Source organism: Sinocyclocheilus anshuiensis, unplaced genomic scaffold (assembly GCF_001515605.1).
Source record: "Sinocyclocheilus anshuiensis isolate Anshui unplaced genomic scaffold, SAMN03320099.WGS_v1.1 scaffold2129, whole genome shotgun sequence".
Taxonomy (NCBI): Eukaryota; Metazoa; Chordata; class Actinopteri; order Cypriniformes; family Cyprinidae; genus Sinocyclocheilus; species Sinocyclocheilus anshuiensis.
This window is the reverse complement of record NW_015552540.1, coordinates 146,601-153,754: the sequence shown is the minus strand read 5'-3', so window position 1 is coordinate 153,754 and position 7,154 is coordinate 146,601.

Genomic DNA, 7,154 nt, shown 5'->3' with positions numbered 1-7,154 from the left:
CAAATCGTCAGATTTTGCTACCTCCCATTAAAACAGATGGTAGCATAATTCGATAGTGAAAAGTGTTACCTATCAGATTTTGCTTCCAGCATGAAACTAATAAGGTGTGAGGCTTTATTAACATGTACACCTACCCCAACCCTAAACCTACCCTTATAGTAGGATAAATACAGTGTTGGTAGCATAATCTGATAGGTAGCATTATTTGTCAGAACACCGGCGGGCTTGAGAACGGCGCGGCCGGTGGGCTTGCGGCAACCACGTGATGATCCGGCGATCCACAGGGCGGTGTTATGCAAATCTTCCCACATCGTGACGTAGACATGTGGGGGCGTGTTTAAACGAGGCGTTTTAGGAGGGCGTGGACAAGTCTTAACTTTTATAAAGAATATATCTTTGGGTTTGAGACTTTAGACTTTGCAACTTTAGGTATCTTATCTATGCACGAACAGCTTGTAACACTCCAAAGAGAAAGGAAAACTTGAAATCGCATCGTATGACCCCTTTAATATTTAATATTTCGCCCTGCCCTAGTGCACACTAAGACATTTGTGTTTCCTTTTCTCTTGTCAATGTCATACTGTCTTGTTCGCCTTAAGTATGAGTGTGTGTCCAGCGGCGATGTGAGTGTTAGAAAAACACGTCCAGTGATTATTGTAATATGCAGAGGGAGTCATGCAGAGGAAGGAAAAAAAAAGACGTGATCTGATAGGTAGCCTTAATTGTGAGAACACCGGCGGGCTTGAGAACGGCGCGGCCGGTGGGCTTGCGGCAACCACGTGATGATCCGGCGATCCACAGGGCGGTGTTATGCAAATCTTCCCACATCGTGACGTAGACATGTGGGGGCGTGTTTAAACGAGGCGTTTTAGGAGGGCGTGGACAAGTCTTAACTTTTATAAAGAATATCTCTTTGGGTTTAAGACTTTAGTCTTTGCAACTTTAGGGATCTTATCTATGCACGAACAGCTTGTAACACTCCAAAGAGAAAGGAAAAATTGAAATTGCATCATATGACCCCTTTAAAGCATTCATTGTTGGAATAAAACGATAAACAAGATAACCCAAACATATGATTGGCTGAGTTATTTTGCTTGCTGTAGTCACTCCGATTGTCTGTGGAAAGACACTGATAAGCTCTGAGGGCTGTGATAAATCTGGTCACCACCACTTAGTCAACACCAGCCCACACTCCAGTGTTACGTAATATGACGCTCTGAATTTGTATTATTGAAGGAGTGTGCTGCGTTGCAAAACCACCAGTGACTCACCGTGTGTATGTTACTGTTTGATTTATCTGTGTGAGTAACAGGGACTAAAAGAGTGCAGACCCAGCACGGAGGGCATATATTTTGTGGCTGATACGGGCCCAAAGCATCCACACCCATGTGAGGATTACCATGATTCACGTGCTGATGCGTGCACAAGGCTGGAGATCTAACTCCTCTATTGTGTGATGCATACTGGTCTTAGCACCCATGAGTCAGAGCGAATAGCCAACTGTGTGTTGGAAATACTGAGGGCAGAATGACACAGATCAGCAAGCGCTGACTGAAATCTAACAGAGACCATAAATGGTGATGATGCCACTGTCCCATGCCATCTTGACTTTTCATTTGGACTGAGTTGAAGATAATCTAATTAGTTTATCATATAGGGGATGCTACCACACAAAAGTCTTTTTAGCTTGACCCCCAATTGTTTTTACAATAACTCAGCTGGTTGTACAAAATGTATACTTAATAGTACAGACGGCATTCAGTAGGACCAGCTGTTATTTGAGGATTCACATGCAAACCAGCGCCACTTGGTGGCGAAGACGTTCTATTGAAGTTGCTACTTTTTTGGTTCCAGCTGGAAAATCCAGCTAACTACATGTTTTAGAACATTTTATCTGCTTTCTTACTGGTAGACCACCTTGGACCACCAACTTCATGTGGTAAAAATATATAATATATAAGATACATTTACATTTAGTCATTTAGCAGATGCTTTTATTCAAAGCGAACAGAAAAGGGGAAATCTAAAATAAATAAGCTTATTAATGGATAAAATTACACTTTTTAAAAAAGATAACACTATAACACTGTTGGGAAAAAATGGTTTGAAAAATGGTAGCTGCCTTCTAACTGGTTAAAACTGATCATTAGCTGGTTGACTAGTTATCATGTTACACAAAACAATGACTACCTAACAGGTATGACCAACTGGTAACTGGTTTGCCCCATAGCAAGAAAAAAAAATGTAATACACAAGAAAATTGTGAATAATGCAAAAAAACAAAACAACAGCATCAACAGTTCAGACTTTTCTGAGTTCAACACAACCCTATTAAAAATATTAGCATATATATAAAATAACATCTGTATTACCAATATATTTTTGTTGTATATATATATATATATATATATATATATATATATATTTCAAAATATACAACAAAAATATATTGGTAATATAGATGTTATTTTATATATATATGCTAATATTTTTAATAGGGTTATGTTGAACTCAGAAAAGTCTGAACTGTTGATGTTGTTTTGTTTTTTTTTGCATTATTCACAATTTTCTTGTGTATTACATTTTTTTTCTTGCTATGGGGCAAACCAGTTACCAGTTGGTCATACTGTTAGGTAGTCATTGGTTTGTGTAACATGATAACTAGTCAACCAGCTAATGATCAGTTTTAACCAGTTAGAAGGCAGCTACCATTTTTCAAACCATTTTTTCCCAACAGTGTTATAGTGTTATCTTTTTTAAAAAGTGTAATTTTATCCATTAATAAGCTTATTTATTTTAGATTTCCCCTTTTCTGTCTACTTTTGTCATCTGCTAAGTCAGAGTAAATTTGAGTGATGGACCAATCCAGCGCATTAAATTCTCAGCAGTTCTGAGAGCCGGGCCGTCGCAGTGAGTTTAGTGTGAGTGGATGAAGGACTCGGCTCAGGTCTGCTGCTGTTGGGTGGGGTCTGAGAAGCAGAGGCTCCGAAGGGGCTCGAAGCAGCTTTACAAGTGCCCTTTAATCCATACTTAAATACTGTTGTGTGCACTGCAAATATTCTTAAGAGGAAATAACAGACTTTAAAAATATAACTTGAGCAAACACGGGGTCTGAACAGTCTAGTCTCTTTAGCTGTTGCCTCACACATGGAGAGGGATAAACACCCCATTACAGAAGAGCTTGATCACGGAATACTCTTTAATTAAGCACAAGCCTTTATTTAGAGTGACAAAAGCCAACACGCAATTCACTCCTAAAACTTTCCACTTATTAGAATAGTAGGCTACATTTACTGTAATTTACTAATAAATGCACAGAGAGAAATGCACCTCATAGCAATCACATTTTGTGTGTTTTTTTATAGTGGATTGAATGAGATTGAATTTCCAAACAGCTGATAAAAGCATCACAAGTAGGAAAAGCAATCCACAAGTAGGAAGCAATATTAAAAACTCGTATTTTAACTAGAAGCAATTATATAAAGTTAAAAACATCTTAAGGGTGGATTTGTTTCTTACAAACACGCAGCTTTTCACTTCACAAGATGTTAATTAGTAATAGGCTGGAGTCATGTTGATTACTTGTGGATTATTGTGATGTTTTTATCAGCTGTTTTTACTCTCATTCTGACGGCACCCACTCACTGTGGAGGATCTACCAGTGATGTAACACTAAAATTCTCCAAATCCGTTCCAATGAAGAAACAAACTCATCCACATCTTGGATGGCCTGAGGGTAAGTACATTTACAGCAATCTTTCATTTTTGGGAGAACTATTCCTTTAAGCTGGTTTGATCAGCTGGTCACAAGTTTATTGGTGATGCCTACTATGTTAAATCAGTTAATGTCCAACTTAGACCAGCTAGAAACCAGTTACCTTCTTCTAAAACACAGATATCACTTTAAGCTGGATTTTTCAGCAAGGAAGGCAGACAAGAAAATTGCTGACAGACTATTTGATTAGACTATTATGAATAGTTCAATGTATTTCTCACGTCTTAGGCAAAAGACTCCAGGCATGTGGGTTGAAAAAATTCATCATGGTTAGGCAGCGTTTAGAAAACCGTGGAAACATTTCCAGTGTCTGCTAGTATAATTTAGGAGATTAAACAATACAGCACAGTTATAAATCACTAACGGATCACACAGCTATTTGGGCTGAGCTCCAACTCCTCATGAATGGAAGCAGAAACGGCAAAAGAAAACATATGAGGTTGCTTGGCTCCAGTGAGCATTCACATCTAATGTGTCTTCCAGGAAAATATTGACTAGCTGCATGGCCAGTAGCCAAAACATGATGCCAGAGGATTGTCCTGCTCCTTCCAAAAGGTTCTTACGGGCATGTAGTTAGTTCAGACGCCACCAGGTGGCAGCAATTGATAACAGAATAAGTTTTTACACCCACCCCATCCCCTTTCCCCAACAGAAATATTTCTAAAAATAAGAAAATAATATTTTATGCTGACTCTAAAACCTATGATATGTCATGTAATGAAGTATGAAAAATATATACAATTAAATATAATACAATTAAGGACCTTATGTTATTATAATCTTGAGGTGTTAAGACTTACCTAATCATCTGGAGACACTTATTTAGGTAGTTATGATACTTTATCCCTAAGGGACTTTATGACAGGCCTGAAATACTGCTTCAATAACACCACAAGATGAGACAGAGGAAGAGGGAGCCATTTTAGGAAGGAATGCCCCCTGCTCTAGTTTCACTGAGCAAGAGATGATGATGATGATGATGATTTATAAAAATTAAATTTTTTATGAGGACTTGTCAAAATAACACAGACTAACATACTTTACATATTATACCATTGTCTTGTAGTATGAACCTCATCAAGTTACACAATTAATTACAATAGTTATTACTTGTTTATTTACTTACTTAGACTCATTAATCCACTGTAATTAAAAATAAACAAATAAGTAAATAAATAAATAAAAAATGCCCCGTGAATGAATGAAACATAACTACAACATACGATATATAATGTTTAAAGTAGTCTGTATTATTTTGACAAATCCTGATAAAAAGCTAATTAAAAAAAAAAACTCAACTCCTGGTAGCATGTGCTTGTCTGCTCGCCTATAGGTTACATTTCATATCATCATATGTTGGCATTGTGTGGATAGATGGTTGTGTGTCTGCCTAAATAATTGAATAACTTTCTGTCATCATATCCTTAAATATCATCTGCTGTATATATATGTCCAGTATATGTGCTGCATTACTTAGACTTGAGGGGAATACTATATATATAGATTAAGATAATGAATACCATAAATGAATTTGAAGGAAAACACATGCATGTGGTTTCTCATGTATTTGTGTGTATATATGTGTGTCTATACATATGTATGTGTGAAAATGTTTGCTAGCAACAAGCATGTTTAGCTGAGGCTAGTGAAAGTAAAACTGACGAGAAAATGTCTGACTGTGTACGGATGCCCAGTCTAGTGTGGAGCCAGTCCGTCTGCCGGCCGACTGCCCTCCTGGAGACTCGAGAACATCCGATCCTCCTGTGGAGAGAGAGAGAGAGTGAGAGCAAAGGTGAGAAAATAGAGAGAGAAAGAGAGTGAGTGTGTGTGTGTGTGAGAGAGAGAGAGATAGGGGCTGGCTGGGGGTGGAGTACATACTAACACTTTTTTACAACATCAAATTTGTCACCTAATAATGTAAAAAGTACTGTTCATGCATCATACTTCATAAATCATGCAAAATATATCTGTAATATATTTGCAAGATAAAAAAAAATTAATTAAACATCCTGAAATCATAACTATGAATGACAGATGGTAAATGCAGTCATTTTCTAGTTATAGGTGGGGTAAGCGATTTTTCAAAAACGCTTTAGAAAACTGATTCGGGCCAAATAGCAAAACAAACTTGTAGCCAATCAGCAGTAAGGGGCGTGTCTACTCATGATGTGGAGGAGAGAGCGTTCAGTGCACAGGACGGACATTAGCGAGCCGAGCGTCCGGTGTAGACACGGCGTAACATTGGTTTTGCTTTGTTTCACAGAACTTATCGTTGCCTGGGTTGCGTATGTGTGGGGCGGAGATATCAAAATAGGGGCGAGACCCTTTTGGGGTAGGGCGTGTTTGTTTTGGTGATTTCAAATGTCAACATTGGCTACCAGAAATCGCTTACCCCACCTTTAAAACACCGTAGAATAAAATAGAATAGAATAAAAATTTAACAAAAATTCACATATAAATAAATATATATTTAAAAGGTCAGTCAAATGAGAATGTGCAATGAAAATGGTGTAAGATTTACTTTGAAACAGTTTTGACTCAGAAATTGTTACTAAACTTCACAAATAATTAAAGAAACAGCAAGTAACACACTGAAATAAAAATGAAATTTTGAAGTAGAAAGTCTGAAATCAGTGGGTGACTATTAACCTTTCGTTTTAGAATTCGTCAATAGCTTTTCATTCATCAGTAATACACTGTAAAAAAAATACATATACATATGAAGAGTTCAATTGAAAAAACAACATCATGTTTTTTCATTGTGCATTCCAATTAATCTCAATCAAACTGCAGTTGGGTTATTTTGATTAGGTAAAAAATAACTAAAAAATACTAGCCAACTAACACAATAAAAACATGATAACATAATAAAAAACATGATTTTTGAAAATTAAAAAAATTGAGTTATCTGTTTTTTGCAAATAAACTCTTCATATACACATACATACATACATACATACATACATATATATTATATACAGGTGCATCTCAATAAATTAGAATGTCATGGAAAAGTTAATTTATTTCAGTAATTCAACTCAAAATGTGAAACTCGTGTATTAAATAAATTCAATGCACACAGACTGAAGTAGTTTAAGTCTTTGGTTCTTTTAATTGTGATGATTTTGGCTCACATTTAACAAAAACCCACCAATTCACTATCTCAACAAATTAGAATACTTCATAAGAACAATAAAAAAAAACATTTTGAGTGAATTGTTGGCCTTCTGGAAAGTATGTTAATTTACTGTACATGTACTCAATACTTGGTAGGGGCTCCTTTTGCTTTAATTACTGCCTCAATTCGGCGTGGCATGGAGGTGATCAGTTTGTGGCACTGCTGAGGTGGTATGGAAGCCCAGGTTTCTTTGACAGTGGC